This window comes from Polyodon spathula, chromosome 8 (genome assembly GCF_017654505.1).
Source record: "Polyodon spathula isolate WHYD16114869_AA chromosome 8, ASM1765450v1, whole genome shotgun sequence".
Taxonomy (NCBI): Eukaryota; Metazoa; Chordata; class Actinopteri; order Acipenseriformes; family Polyodontidae; genus Polyodon; species Polyodon spathula.
This window is the reverse complement of record NC_054541.1, coordinates 34,356,856-34,373,720: the sequence shown is the minus strand read 5'-3', so window position 1 is coordinate 34,373,720 and position 16,865 is coordinate 34,356,856. Positions and strand designations below refer to the sequence as shown.

The 16,865-nt window shown below is 38.0% G+C and overlaps 1 protein-coding gene and 1 pseudogene across 5 annotated transcripts in view; one reads left to right on the top strand and one right to left on the bottom strand.

Moving 5' to 3' along the window:
• LOC121319849 (regulator of nonsense transcripts 2) overlaps window positions 1-1,694 on the bottom strand; it is a 38,721-nt gene extending 37,027 nt beyond the window's left edge. For 3 of the 5 annotated variants that reach the window (XM_041257715.1, XM_041257712.1, XM_041257716.1), the window contains exons 1-2: window positions 1,596-1,694; window positions 223-264 (exon numbers count right to left, since the gene is read on the bottom strand). The gene's annotated coding sequence lies outside the window, so the exon portion shown is untranslated. Of the gene's footprint in view, window positions 1-175; window positions 265-1,595 lie in introns of all 5 variants that reach the window. The other 2 variants (XM_041257714.1, XM_041257713.1) reach the window with 2 other exon arrangements.
• LOC121319126 lies at window positions 201-15,484 on the top strand (annotated as a pseudogene).
• The last annotated feature ends 1,381 nt before the right edge of the window (window positions 15,485-16,865 follow it).

Here is a 16,865-nt window from a genome sequence, read left to right as displayed (position 1 = left end):
GTACTGGTGGTCACAAGTAAGAGAGATGAACAGCAAAACAGAATCAAGTTCTGATGTAGCAGGCACCAAAAGCATGCCAATACAATATATTGCTTTGGTCAGGTTATATAGAAATAGTCTATATTAAGAAAATGGTAAGATTTTTATTAAAAACCTTCTCATGGAGAATATTTACTTCTAAGGTCTGTTTACTTCTCTGTATGCGTTTAGGTAAGAGCTCACCTACTGTATGAACTCAGAAGACAGCAATTCTGAAAAGTACACCTGTTAAAAAAACAATAATATACATCAGTTATTTAACATACGCCAGTCTATATTTCAAGAGATTAAGATAGTTTTATTATGTTGTTTGGTTCTATTTTTGTCATTTGTTTCATCACTTCAAAATTTTAATTAAAGACAGGTATGGTGTGGTCCGTTCCTTTTTAATTCCATTTTCATTTCTAAATCAATTCCACATTTACAATTACAACTCCCATTCTCTTTTAATCAATTACAATCCCCATCCCCTTCTAAACCAGCTATAATTACAATCCCCATTCCCTTCTAAACCAATTATAATTACAATCCCCATTCCCTTTTAATCAATTACAATTCCTTTTAGGACTTGGACTTGAAATTGGAATTGAAACTGATTAAAAGGGAATATGAATGGGAACTGATTTAATATATAGTATATATATATATATATATATATCTATATATATTATATATATATATATATATATATATATATAAAGGAACTGATCATACCTGAATTAAAAGAGAAAAAGGAACTGACCCCATCCCTGATGAGTAAACGTTTTGAAAATACAGAACACACCATACAGTGTTTTCAATGGGTGTCTTGGCATGTTGTGAAAAACTGACTAAGCAAAGTAACGAAGGGATTGTTGTCAGCTACTATTGCTGAAACCAAAATGTGATCAAGTTGCATTCATTTGTAAACTCAAATGCAGAACTGATCTCTTTGAAAAACCAACTTTATTTTAATTATTTTGCACTGAACCGCACAGAAGTAAATTACCAATAATAATAATAATAATAATAATAATAATAATAATAATAATATCATTTGCGTATAATGTGTACTGACTGCCATCGAACTGAGCAAATTTCAATAATTGTGAAATTTAACACAATCTGACAACTTCTTTGATATTACAACACAATTAACTGGATTTATAAATACTATGGATTTATTTATTATGTTTCTTTAAAATGACATGCACTGGTTTGAAAATAAACTAAAATACAAAACATACTACACCAGCAACGGTAACTTGCCTCGATCTACACAGCATGAGTGTACAGGGAAAAAATGTTATGGCAAACTTAACTGTTATTAAAAATAGTTCTACAACTGCCAAATCTAGTAACAATGAATAACTGCGTTTACAATACAGGCCTTGTAGTAGTAGCAATAAGGTAATTAAAAATAAATAAACACGTACGGTAGATCCGTTTTTGTGATTTGCACTTCAGCAAAAATAACAGTGCTACATGCCAAATGTCAAATCAAGCTGATATTACCATAATGTAATCAATAAATAAATAAATACAATACAGTATAAACCATATTTAAATATGTTTACCTTAAATTTCTGTAAACATCAGACTTTGTTTCCAGGTAAAAAATAAAACGCTTCTCTCTTTTTAAAGGACCTCCACGAACGATTATCCAAAAATAGTGCCTGAACTAAATAAATAATAGTGTATACAACTAGTAACATATATCCAATAAACATACACAAAACATAAATTTTTCACATACAGATTATTCTTAGTGACTGTTCGCCTTGTATCGCTATTTTTTGAGAGAATTGTGTCTGAGACGTAAAACAGGCGCTTCTTCTGTCATACCCTACAATAAGGCCCGAGAGTAAAAAATACAAAATAAACGGGAGAACTGGTGTTTGATAGGTCTGTGCGTGGTAATGGTAGTGGTGCTGGTGTTGGTGGATACAGTGTTATAACAAGCGTCGGTTAAAACAGCTATTTCAACAAATTGGAATGTAAAGCATACAGTACTGTACAATGCTGATTTGGTCAGTACGCATTAAAAAAATGCTAAGTTACCGCTGTGTGGCACTAACTCTTCAGTATTTCTGCCCATACTTTTTATTTATCCACGCACATATTACTGGACATTTTTTAATATAATATCGTTTGCAATGCATTACTTGCACGGGTATAGCAAACAGAAAATCACATGATTTCTATTACATGAGAGTAGATGTTAAAACTTCATGCTGATTTGAACTCGGCTGTCGCCAAGATAAGCACCAACTAACACACAGCTTTACAGTAAACTAATGTGATCCATCTGCATCAACATCCATTTGCGTTTCTTTCCATCTGTTGATGTAGATATCCTTCTGCCTGGTGTGGATGGCTAAGGTGTAATGCTGGCTCCAGGGATCAGCTTATTTTGGTTCCCCAGCGCATCAACACACACGTACAATATATATATATATATATATATATATATATATATAGAATATTGTATATTATGTGTGCTGATGCGCTGGGGAGGCAAAATAAGCTGATCCCTGGAGCCAGCATTACACCTCAGCCATCAACACCAGCTAGAAGGATAGCTACATCAAGCTAAAGCAGAATATATAAGTAAGTTTCTCACCTATCTGTAACTCAGGAGCTCACTGTCACGTTTAATAGAGAGACTTCAGTTGTTAATAAAGATTGTGTTCCATGTTTTGGTAGATCATGGATTGGCTCGGCTAGTTGAAGCGTATCGAGTACACGGGCACAAAGCAGCAAGAGTGAACCCTTTATTCACCAGAGGCAGCGATGGATGTGGTGCCTGAGGTTCAGATCTTAACAGAATCCATTCACAGACCTTTCAACACAAGTGGTATATAACTCTGTTTTATAAAAAATTAGGAAACCCCTCTTTCATTACTACGTATATGCTGTATGATGCTATTTTTAAACAGCAATAAACAATAGGTGTTCACTAGATGACGCTGATTCTTGCTACATTTAAAACACTTGAGATAGCCTTTGTTATAGATCTGTGACAGGCAACCTTATTGCAGTTACTAAGGTAAGGGACTGTAAAAGTTGAACACTTAATTCAATTATTTATCTCAGAGTAATTTTACAGCATAATTTTATAGTGATGCTTACAGAACCATTTCATCCATTCCCATTCAGAGTATATAGTCACTGATCCAATAAAATGTTGTGCATTGAAATGATTTGCAGTTTCAGCTATCATTTGGTAGCTTAGCATTGTTGAACATGTAAAACGAATCTATTACTACATCTGGATCATTTTATATACATTAAACAATGATTTGTCTAAAGGCTTATTGCACTTTGGGAAGGCAGAGGGTTCATTAGAAGATGTGTTGCAATATCTCAGTCATACGTACTGTGGCCACATGTCTGTCGAGACAAGTTAGCTGCAGACACTGGAGGAGAGGGAGTGGTTTGCTCAGAGGTTTGAGGAGCTCAAGAAAGAAGTGTTCACTCTACAGGAGAGGAGACAACTGGCTACGTTAATGCTCCAATCCCAGATAACACTGACAGAATATTAAATTGTTATATATTCCAAGATTAAACTGAATTTGATCCCCCACAGCACACTTATCAAGAAAACAAATACAGTAATTAAATATTCCAAAACCAATGAGAAAAACATATCTCTTGTTTTACAGCCCTTACAAAGTTGTTCCTTGGATATAATGTAAAGGCAGAACTATTTTAGAAAATAGTTCAAGCAAAAGACAAAAGTGAAAATCTATTAAAAATTCCACCTAGAACAATATGCTATTACAAAGCAATGCAAATTTATAAATTGAAGTCATACGCCTTGCATTTGAACTCATCTTCAACCACTAGGTTGTATCCAGACACGGGGCATGGGCTTATATATGAAAGCAACGTGGTAACTTATTTTTCAAATAAGCCAGTTTATACAAAATTATTAGCTTGTGCACCTATTTATGTGCTAATAAGGTATCAGTACTCTATTTTTGTACCACACATGTTCCATTTAACTCTTAGCATTACCTGGATTTAAATTGTTTTGTTTTTAGGAATTTGACCACTTTTTGGCTACCAAGTTTGCCACAGTGAAGCGGTATGGTGGAGTAGGGGCAGAGAGCATGATGGGATTCTTTTATGAGCGCTTTCGTCTCGCTGCTTACAGTGGAGTGACTGATGTCATCACATGCATGCCTCACAGAGGAAGACGAAACCTCCTAACGGGCCTCCTTCAGTTCCCACCTGAGGTGACTATTTTGAGGACTGTAATGTACACTATTTGGGAAAACACAGGTTTAGAGTAGCCTAACCAGCTACAATGTATTACCTTTTTTTTTTTTTCAACAACTATTGATTAATATCACATGGGTGGCTTTTGTGAATAAATTGAACTGTGTTTTTGTTTCTAAAGTTAATGTTTCATAAGATCAGAGGGCTGAGTGAGTTTCCTGAAAACTACCCGACCATTGGAGACATGCTATTGCATCTAACCGCCTCTGTAGTTTGGCTCTAGGCACCCTCTCCACGTGACCATGCTGCCTAACCCTTCTCACCTGGAGGCCATTAACCCAGTCACTGTGGGAAAAACTCATGGAAGGCAGCAGTACAAGTAAGATGGGGACTATTCCCCTGACAGCTCAGCTCAGCCAGGAGACAAAGTCCTCTGTCTGCAGGTAAATGTTCTACAAATCTCATGGCTATGTGGTGCCTTGGAAGTTTTCCTTGTTACCACAATTGCTACAAAAAACCAGAATGGATTTTCTTGTCAAATTCTAGTACTGTAATTATTACTGGTATAATTTTGGAAGTGATAATTTTGGAGATGACTCAATTGTTCGTTTTGTTTATAAGGCGTACGCTTGAAGGCGCAGTACAGGCACTTTATAAACACAAACATTATTATTAACGTATCGTTAAGAGTTTAGGAGGAGCATTGATTATCCCTGGGGATAAACGAATAACTACAACAGTAAATAGCACTGCACATACCTTAATATGCTCTGTTGTATTTAAGTACAGATTCATGGCGATGCCGCATTCTCTGGCCAAGGAATTGTTCCTGAGACATTCACTATTTCAAACCTCCCCCACTTTAGAGTAGGTGGAAGAATCCATCTGATTGTAAATAACCAAGTGGGTTATACCACTCCAGCTGAGAGAGGAAGATGCTTATTGTACTGCAGTGATATTGGTATGTCAAAGATCACTACACTACTTCTTAAAATGCAGTCATTTTCATATGTCAATTCTTTTGAACAGTGCATTTACTTATATTCATGTCCACCAGGTAAGATGGTCGGCTGTGCTGTGATGCTCGTTAATGGAGATGATGCAGAGGAAGTGCTTCGAGCTACCCGATTGACCATGGAGTATCAGCAGAGATTCCGTAAGGATGTGATTGTCGATCTGCTGTGTTACAGACAGTGGGGCCATAATGAGCTGGATGAGCCTTCCTTTACCAATCCTGCCATGTACAAAATCATCAGGTATGTCACCTTTCTATCTCCCTGGAAGGGAATAATCTGAAATGTAAAATGTTAACCATTGTGAAAATGTTAACAAAATACCATATGTTAGTAAAACCTTAATTAAAGTTGCAAACTAACCTACTATAACTGTTGGACAGTAGTGGATGAATGGCATTGTAATTTAACTTGGTTAAACTCATTTTTCAGTATATGTTTTTTCACTTCCCTCTCATCTAAGTAGGAAGGCCTGTAAATGTCTTTAGAGGTATTGTCAATATCCTGAGTAGCTTGTTTATGAAACAGAATGCTGCTTGCAGGTAGACCACAGACGTTTTATGTCAAAGAAGATGCCATCATTGCCGTGTGTGGCAATTGCAGTCTGTTCTATCATGTGGCAGGGATAATGGATTCCTTCCTATTTATTTTGTTATGTTTACACTGCAGATCCCGGAAGAGTATTCCTGACTCATATGCAGACCGCTTGGTAACAGAAGGACTCCTGACCGAGCAGGAAATTTCAGAGATAAAGACGTCGTACTACACCAAAATGAACGAGCACTTGACCAACATGTCACTGTACAGCCCACCTCCCACCAACCTGCAGGGCCATTGGAGGGAGCTGGTGGAGTCTCAGGCTAAGATCACGACCTGAGACACGGGGCTCTCCACTGACCTTCTGCAGTTCGTGGGAGTCAAGTCTGTATTCGTCCCTGAGGATATCCACCTGCACAGTCATCTTCACAGGACGAATAAACAGATGAAGCCTTAACAAATCAGACCATGAAGTCATGTAAAGGTCACTAGAATACATAAAAGCATATGCCACAATGTAGTTTACATATAAATTGAATCACTTAATTTTTTTGCATGTATGCTATAATCTAATAAAATAATAATGACCTTAAAATTACACAATATGTATGGAAAATAATGACTGTATCAAAGTGCTATTTAAAATAAAACTAAGCAAATTATTCTACAATAGTGATATATCAGTATGTCACACTGCGCATGTCCCTGGTCTGGACAGAACGTGCTGTGCTCTGTGAAAAACACAGTCTCTTTAGGGAAACAGGAAATTAAATCACAGGAAAAAACAGCAGTTTACTGCAAAGTTTGTTATGCATAGCAAAGAAAACTGGGGTGTTTGGGTGCAAGGGATATGCAATGATTTTAATGTTGAAATGGCAAGTACTGTAAAAAGTAAACTTTCATACCAATCAGTATTCACTTTAAACTTTTTTTTCAGGCCAGACTGCAGAAACTGGAAGAGAGAACAAAATTAGATTGGTCTACTGTTGAAGCAGTGGCATTTAGTTCCCTTCTCTGTCAAGGTATGATTGTAACACGAAGGATTTTGACAGACTGGTTACATTCTGTTCAATATGATATTACCGTTTGTAAATCGTCACAACCCTACAGTATGCTACTAAACCTTTTTTTATTTGAGCCATTCCTGTCAATTTTAAATACAATTTCACTTGAAACATACAGAAGAAAATAACCTTTTGTCAAAATAATGTTGTAATTAACTGTATTTTAATTGCACACCAGTGGTAATTAAGCAAAATGGTCACATGTTTTTATTTTAGCAGCTACAACTTTTTTTTCTCCTTAAAGGGTTTAATATACGTATCTGCGGACAGGATGTTGGACGTGGCACATTCAGCCAGCGTCATGCAATGGTAGTCTGTCAGGAAAGCAATGATATGTACATCCCTCTCAGTGAGTGCAGGAAAAAGAAATCTTGAAAATGGCAGAGGGTACTTCGAAAGACCTTGGCAAAATGGCAACTGGGTAGACTTCAGCTTGCAACATTTGCTCATTGGTGCTTTCCTTTCATGGCAGAGCTACAAGTTTATCTTAAGTTTATCTTTTTCTTCAGCGTATTTCTTTCAGACGGTATCAAAAAAAGAACAGCTATATCATTTCTTCAGCTAAAGTAGCACTCAGTAAGTTACCTTTGTTAGTGAAACTTGAAAGTTTACAGTATACCAAAAACGTATCTGTTAAATACAGTGTATGTAAATGTCAGATTACATCACTAAAAGTGGTTACTTGTGATTGTCTTTCATTACAATTTCACATCATTAGCAAAAGTGTGATACATCAATCAGTAGAATGGATGATTCATTGATCAATAAATGTCAAGATTAAAACTGCTAGTATTTATTTTTTAAGTAACCTGCATTCTTGTGTGATTAGGTATGCAACAGTCCTTTGTCAGAAGAGGCTGTGCTTGGTTTCGAATATGGAATGAGCATCGAGTGCCCAATGCTGTTACCAATCTGGGAAGCCCAGTTTGGAGATTTTTTTAATGGAGCTCAAATTATATTTGACACCTTTGTCTCGGGAGGTAAGGAAAATAAACAATCCATCCTGATATTTTAAGTTGTAAGTCCTCCCTTTTTTTTCAATAGTTTGAGTGTTATCTTCCAATTTATCATCTGTGCAATATTTTGAAAGAAGAAAAAAAAAGTGCTTCTTGCCAGCCTACTCCTTTAGACTTACTTGAGTTAAACAAGGTTTAAGAATGTAAAGGCTGGTTTTACAGACCCCCAGGACTAGCGCTAATCAGGGTCTGTGAAACCAGGCATAAATCTAACAATAAGGGCCATGCTAGTTTTCAACCAATGTAGTGGTTTGTGTTTGCAGGTGAAGCTAAGTGGCAGCTTCAGAGTGGCCTAGTTATCCTGCTACCGCTCGGATACGATGGTGCAGGCCCAGTACACTCCTCCTGTCGTATTGAGCGGTTCCTGCAGGCAAGTTCCTTAAATGTGTCTGTTGTTGAACAACCAACCAAGCCATGTTATACTTTGGGAACAATCTTGAATGTATGATGAATATTATTAGAGAGGAGGCATATCATTTGTAATATAATATACCAAATATAGCATTATTGTTGGATTTTGGTTGCTTAGGAAATACCCTTTACATATTAAACCTTTTCTTCAGAATTTCAAACATACCAGGGAACCAATGATACCCAAGAATGTACCAAGTATGTAAAACCATTTTTTCCCTTGTCCTTTAGTTATGTGACAGTAAAGAGGAGGGTGTGGATGGAGACAATGTCAATATGTCAGTGGTAAACCCCACCACTCCTGCGTAGTATTTTCACCTGTTGCGTAGACAGATGATCCGGACCTTTCGCAAACCCCTGATCGTTGCTTCTCCCAAAATGCTCCTCCGCTTTCCAGTGAGAGTTTACAAACTTCTAAATGTATTTTTAACAAAATAAATGCAAGTGTACATACAGTATTTGTTGCATAAATTAATGAAAACATTTAATATTTTCAGACGTTCAGTGTTGGACTTCGCAGAAATATATGTCTAACATATTTGCATGTTATTTAAAAAACTGAAGGTTCAAAATTATTCACACCCCTAAACATTAAAATGCTTTGGATAGAAATGTTTTTGCAAAATGTAACAAGAGTAGAGGGAGGAGCCAGAGAGGAACATCTGGCTCCCTGCAGTCAGGGCTGTGTGCCAGGCTGTGGAAGCTACAGGTACTGCGGAGACGTGTGTGGTGAGAAGAAAAAGGTACTGTGTGAACCTTGGATGAGCTTTATAAACTTGTTTGTGTAACAAGGAGTTTTTGTGACCGGTAAATGGTCTATTGTTTATTCATTTATTGTAAATAAACATGCGCAACGGTGCTAAAATCAAAGTTTCGGTGTTGGGTCAGTGTTTTTAAAGGGTGTAAACAAGCCCAAGTCGAAGGCTTTGCCACTAATATATATGTATACACACACACACACACACACACACACACACACACAGTGGCTTGCAAAAGTATTCAGACCTCTGACCAATTCTCTCATATTATTGAATTACAATTGGTACACTGAAATTTTGTTCTGTTCGATATTTTATTTTAAAACACTGAAACTCAAAATCAATTATTGTAAGGTGACATTGGTTTTATGTTGGGAAATATTTTTAAGAAAAATAAAAAACTGAACCCCCAAACATTAATATTTGGTAGAGCCACCTTTCGCTGCAATAACAGCTTTAAGTCTTTTGGGGTAAGTATGTACCAGCTTTGCACACAGTGTTGCAGTGATTTTGGCCCATTCTTCTTGGCAGATTTGCTCCAGGTTGTTCAGGTTGGTTGGACGACGCTTGTGGACCACAATTTTCAAATAGTGTCACAGATTCTCAATGGGATTGAGATCAGGACTTTGACTGGGCCACTGTAGGACATTCACATTTTTGTTCTTGAGCCATTCCAATGTTGCTTTGGCCTTGTGCTTGGGATCATTGTCCTGCTGAAAGGTGAATTTCCTTCCAAGCTTCAGTTTTTTAGTGGACTGAAGCAGATTCTCTTGCAGTATTTTCCTGTATTTTGCTCCATCCATTCTTCTTTCACTTGTAACAAGATGCCCTGTCCCTGCTGATGAGAAGCATCCCCACAGCATGATGCTGCCACCACCATACTTCACTGTAGGGATGGTGTGTATTGAGGCATGGGCAGTGTTAGGTTTGCGCAACACATATCGCTTTGAGTTTTGGCCAAAAAGCTCTATCTTGGTCTCATCTGACCACAGAACCTTTTCCCACATTGCAGCTGGGTCACTCTCATGCTTTCTGGCAAACTCCAGACGTGCTTTCAGATGGTACTTTTTGAGTAACGGCTTCTTTCTTGCCACCCTCCCATACAGGCCAGTGTTATGCAGAGCTCTTGATATGGTTGACTGGTGCACCATTACTCCACTCCCAGCCACTGAACTCTGTAGCTCCTTCAAAGTGATTGTTGGCCTCTCTGTGGCTTCTCTCACAAGTCTCCTTCTTGTTTGAGCGCTGAGTTTTGAGGGACGGCCTTTTCTTGGCAGTGCTTGGGTGGTGTGATGCAGCTTCCACTTCCTGATTATTGATCCAACTGTGCTCACTGGGCTATCCAAACACTTGGATATTATTTTGTACCCTTTCCCTAATCTATGCATTTGTATTACTTTATCTCTAACTTCTGTAGAATGCTCTTTGGTCTTCATTTTCCTTCAGATTCACAGCCTTACCAATGATCCTTCAACAGTGGGGTTTTTATCCAGAAAATGTGACAGCAACTTTAATGGTTCACAGGTGGAGGCCAATGGTAAGGTAATTGTGTCCTCGTTAGGGCAATTTCTTTCATCGGTGCAAACTGGGAGCTTCCACAGCACAGGGGTTGAATACTTATGCAAGCAAGATATTTCAGTTTTTTGTTTTTCTTAATTTTTCCCAACATAAAACCAATGTCACCTTACAATAATTGATTCTGAGTTTCAGTGTTTAAAAATAAAATATCAAACAGAACAAAATTTCAATGTACCATTTGTAATTCAGTAATATGAGAGAATTGGTCAGGGGTCTGAATACTTTTGCAAGCCACTGTATGTATGTATGTATATATATATATATATATATATATATATATATATATATATAGATATATATAAGAACAACCTTATTTCTGTTTCCTGTTTGTTGTTCTAGGGTGCTGTTTTCAGAGTTGGCTCCAGGGACAACTTTCAAACCAGTTCCTGGTAACCCATCTGTGGATCCCAAAAAGTAAGGGGTCATAATTGATTTTAAATTCAATTTCAAGCTCTCTAGTCAAAATAATAATTGGATAACATAAATATACATATTTTTCTTGGTTCTTTAAACATGTGAGTGCAGTTTTTAAATGGATAATAACTTGTGACTTAAGCTGTCCTTGAGCAGCATTTTTTAAACTGCAGTCATTTGTTTTGCACATCACATATTTGTCTTTGTTATAGTGTGAGCAGAGTGCCATTGTGCTCTGGCAAGCATTACTACGCCCTGCTTAAACAGAGAGAAGCTTCTGGAGAGGCTCAGAAAAACACTGCCCTGGTCTGAGTGAAGGAGCTTTGCCCATTCCCTGTGGAGGCACTGCAGCAAGAGCTGAACCAGTACAAAAATGCAAAAGGTCAGGTTTGAAACCTATTCTGCCATTTGTATGTTTAATCCACGTAGTGCCCAACACTCAGTGCGGCAGGCTGGTGAGTGGATAGAGGCCCAGAGACAGACTGCAGTTCAAAAAAATAATGATTTTATTATAAATAAACACAGAAAAAGTGCACAATAGCAAAACAAAAAGGTTCAAACACAAAGCAAGACCAAAAAGCAAAACTTACAAAAAAAAAAGTTTTCCAGGCTGAGCAATGCCTTCACTGGATTCAAAATTTCGACCGACCGACCGACCGACCGACCGACCGACCGACCGACCGACCGACCGCCCCGACCGACCGACCGACCGACCGACCGACCGACCGACCGACCGACCGACCGACCGACCGACCGACCGACCGACCGACCGACCGACCGACCGACCGACCGACCGACCCGACCGACCGACCGACCGACCGACCAGCTTCCGCAGCTCCCTCCTTCTAAATGAGAAGTAGAGGCCTCCTTTTATGTCAAGTGGCTGGGAGCTGATTGATCGTTAATTAAGTTAATCATTTAATCAACTAATCAACCCCAGCCACCTGAACATAATAAACCCAGGCAGGGTAGGGTAAATTAACCCCATCCCTGGCAATTTCACACTCAGTAATATGGTTCTATGGTTGCCAAGGCAACCCCAGCATGTCAACCTAGTTTTATCTCTGTTGGTTTCAATAGAATGTGTCAGCGCCTGGACGGTGCTTAAGTATCCCTGTCAATCCACCTCCACCACACCTACAACTGCTAAAATCCCATTTAAGATGAATTTTTAATGTTGTGGAAACTGTGGGCAAAGTCTAACAGCACGCTTTATATCTTTATATGTGACCTACGGTGGCCATCATGTTGGGGTCATGTGACTTTTTGATTATTACCAAATAATAAGGATCTACAGCTTTGAGCTATTTGTATCATTCTCAGTACACACATGTTCTATTATTCTTTAGTTCATGTTTGATTGTGGGTGTGGTTCAAAAAAAAAAAAATAGAACCTTTCTTCACGTTTGAGTTAGTGACTTCATATTTGATGAGTTATAAAAGCCATACCTAATCGGGTGCTGACCATAAAATTGATCTCTGGCCTAAAGGGCTGCCATATTAAGGTCATGTGATTTTTAAAGTTAACACTTGAACTGTCACAGTTATACTCATACCTAAAACCGCTGCTGGCAATCATTAGGATGGGTACATTTTAAACAACATCAGTATTAAAATGAAAGACAAACTATCAGATACAACTCAATTTTTTTTTTCAAGCATTGCATATCAAACATCTGCACGGCCGAAATGCCGTATTTAAATAAACAATTTTCTAACTTACAACATACAAGCACCACTTCAAAAAATGAAAAACTATAATAAAATGCACATTTCAAAAGAAACTAGTGTGTAAACAGGTATATGTACATATAAAACTGTAAAAATGAAATCATTTAATTTAAAATGAAAGCAACATATGTTTTTTCTTCCATGTGTCACTGGGTGCAGCACTGAATCCAGGTTGAGCTGCGGCAGCCTGCTGCTTTGTAGTTTTCTGATCTAAACGTTTCTGCTGAAAGTGCTATGGCTGTCCTCCAACTGGTATTTTCCTCTTTGCAATCCTTATACAAAACAAAGGAATTGATGGCTGCCAAGTCCAGAAGCAATAACAACAGGCTTGTGTGTGTGTGTGTGTATGTATATATATATATATATATATATATATATATATATATATATATATATATATATATATGTGTGTGTGTGTGTGTGTGTGTGTGTGTGTGTGTGTAGTCTTGTTGATTAACATGGTGTGCATAGCCATAATGTTGGCTCCAGTAAAGCATTCAATATACTTCAAAATCTGGAAGTGAAGTTAAAGAACAGAATTGCAGTTATTTTTAGGGGGGGGCATCATATTGCAGGTATATCTCTGCCTTTTAAAAGATTGCTCTAAACACTTCTTTCAGTATATATTTAAATAGAAAACAGAAAAAGGATGAATTCAACAGTATGTATCTGAAACTTGAAAGTGTACTGGTAAGACATGCAAGAGACTGTTTACGTCACCCTGAACATATTCAAACTGTTTGTATTTGTTTCTGAATACCATTCATGAAATCACACTGTGAAGACAGTGCAACTCAAGTGCAGTTTGAAGATACAAGCTATCTTATGCAAACTGGCTTCAGATGGCTGTACAACATCAGAGTATATTAAGCAATAAGCTTTCACTGAGTTGGCATCTTGACAAATCCACAATCCTAGCAACCTCTGTCTCGTAGTCAGTCTACAAACAAGGCTTGAAATTAAAAAAAAAAAGTGTACTAGATGGAGAAGGCGTCTTGTTTGTTGCATTTTGTGGAAGGGGTTTGGGTAATTCACTGACTAGGAGACAGTGCCCAGTTTTATTTGAGAACAGTTCTTGCTTTTTCCGGCAGAGGGCACTGTTGACCATGGGCTGCCTATCAACAATGATAGACAGCACCATGGAAATACCACAGCTGGTACGCGAACAGCAAGTGCACTCGCAGGTGCTCAAAGAAATAATAATGAAAACAGAAGGCAAAAAGAACAATGGAAAATAAAACAGTAATAAAACTAAAAATAAAAGGTGCTGCACTCGGCAGCGTTATCCCAGTCGCCGCTACCCGCACGACCCGGATCACCGTCCTACTCTGTAGGCTAACTAGCCTGCTCTTTTACAATACGCCGGGGTCTGCCCAAGGGTTCCCCGCTCTCTCTGTCTCGCTGTGAAACTCTCTTTGTTTCGCCTGATTCCCGGTCCTGGATCAGAGCTTCCGCACTCTCGGCGCGTCTAAATGGGCAGACCTGAGGAAACAGCAGAGCATTTTTTTATAGGGCTAGCAATCTGCCAAGACTCGCGAGAGGGGGAAAGTCCACACACCTACGTTCCCACCTCCCAGTGTCACTGCCATGACTCACAGGCGGTTGTTGGAAGACTACTGCCCTCTTCCTGCAGTGCTGTGAAAACGCCAGTAGAGTCAGCACAGATCTCTCCCTGCTATACATTTACAAAAAAAAATAGAGTATCTTCTGTTGTATTAAAAAAAGACATGTATAGTAATGCATGGGTCACATTGACCCACATGGCGCTGCTAGGTAGAACTGTTTAAGTTTATCATTTTTACAATTCTGGCTATCAAACGCAGTCATGATATTTAATTATTTAGGAAAAGTCAAAAACAGACATACACATATGATTTACAATGGAAGAGTAATTAACATTTTAAATGCAAAATGGGTCAAACTGACCTGCATGGCAGTTCTAGTGTTAAGTTACGTTACCAGTGTTGTCCAGTAAGAAATAAACACTCTCACTGCTGCATTGCTTTAAACTCTGGCCATAGCAATAATACAGACCGCATGCTTTGATGTAGGGTCATAGTTGGTACACAGTGGTATTCTATGATTTCCCGAATAAAGTTCCATTACGTGGAATCTTTTTCACATTTCCATATTACTTCATATTTAATTGCTTTTGATTAAGTTATTATACTATCTAATGTGCAAATATTATTATTGGGTAAAGTTGGAATGGACCATGACATGATTCAATAGAATCTTATACAGCTACTGTATAAATGTAAAAGCCCCAAAACTACTATAAACCACATTGTACATTTTATATATAACACTTTTATCTGTATTGTACATTTTATTTGGAGTCAGGAAGAACCTCAGAACATGGGATCATGGTCTTTTGTAGCCCCAAGATCTGACAAACAGTTATCATGTAAGGTAAGTAGGTACTATTTAATTATCACCAGCAACAATATGTACAAATGTTTTATTTTCTTTAAAAAAAGAAACTTAAATTGAATGTTCACTAATGGACACCACAATCCCTGTCCCTTGTGTGGTTCTTTTTCTTCCCTGCAGCTTCGGCCTGTCATCCGGCCTCCTCTACCAGCAAACCTGCCGTTGGGATTGGAATGGTCCACCAGTAGCAGCAGCAAGCTTTACTATCTCATACATTATCTTAAAGGTACACTGGAAAGCCCTGAGTCTGTCCTCACTCTACCTACAAGAGAAGGTAAAGGTCGGATAAATTCAAACGCAATCTATTTTCCTATGCAACATCTGCTGTTAAAGTTGATTGGATAGGTTTTTATTATTATTATTATTATTGGAAGGTATTGGTGGAAATAAATAAATAAATAAACACTGAAATGTGGTGATCTTTTCAAATACATTGCATCCTAGAAATCTTCTAGGGATTGGATTAAATCCAAACTAGGTGATGCCATTGTAGTACTTATATCTGCACCAGAAATGTGTCCTAGGCATTTCCCAAATTAAGTACTGAATTAACAAGAAACAACTGTTTCAGTACTAAACAAATCTGACCCGATATGGATAATATCTCAATTTTACCCATAGTTCAGTTCTGCTTACAACAGACCCATAATCATGTACTGTTGACTGCCTTTCTTCCAAAGAGGCCCGGAGTCCAATTTAACAACAGTAAAACCCCACTGTGTAATTAGTCATGCTGATATAAAGAAACACATACCCTATTGAGTTAATAAATACAATTGTATACACATTACAAATCTTACTCAAAGGAACGTTGATCCGTTTTAAGGGAAGAGGTAAGGACGTGGGGGTGCTAGGGAGTCGAAGGAAGAGGATTGCGCAGTAGATAGACTAATTTTTGTTAAATCTTCAAGCAATTTGTTGAATTCTAAATTGAAAACCAATTAAAGTAACTTCCACTATCTTCTGCTAGAGGTAGTTGGGTTTGAATAACACATACTGTATAGAAATATAGATCAATAACTTCCATTCACACCTTTTATAAATCTGTGGCCTATAAATAGCTATTAATAGAAGGGACAATGTATTACAAGTATTTTATTTCTGTTTCAATTAAGTGCTTATGGGGGGGGGTGATTGGGAGTTGCTAATACATTACTGCTCATTGTTCAAGTGAAGATTTATGTTTCTAATCCTTTCAAATACATTCTACAGGCTCTGAAAGCGGTACATTTATGTAAGAAACATACATGTTTGAGACTTTTCCAGCACTGTAGTGTTAATGTGACTAAGGGGTCTATTCAATAAAAACCTTTAGTTGCTAACAAGCGAATGTGGAAATCTCATTCCCTCTGTTGCCCCACATTCAATCCCTCTCTGCTCGTATCCTCAGTGTCACCTTTGACTCTACCCTCTCCATTTCTTGCCATATCTCGGCCATAGTACGCACCTGCCATTTCCACTTATTCAACATCCTCAAAATACGCCACTCCATTTCCTTTTCTGCTACTAAACTCCTGGTGTACTCTCTTATTTTCACCCGCTTCAACTAGTGTAATTCCCTCATCCTTGGCCTCCCCTCTTACGCTTTTACACCATTACAACAAATCAGCAAATTCAAAATGCCTCTGCCTCTATCATATTCACCCTCCTCAGCTTCTTCCATACCTC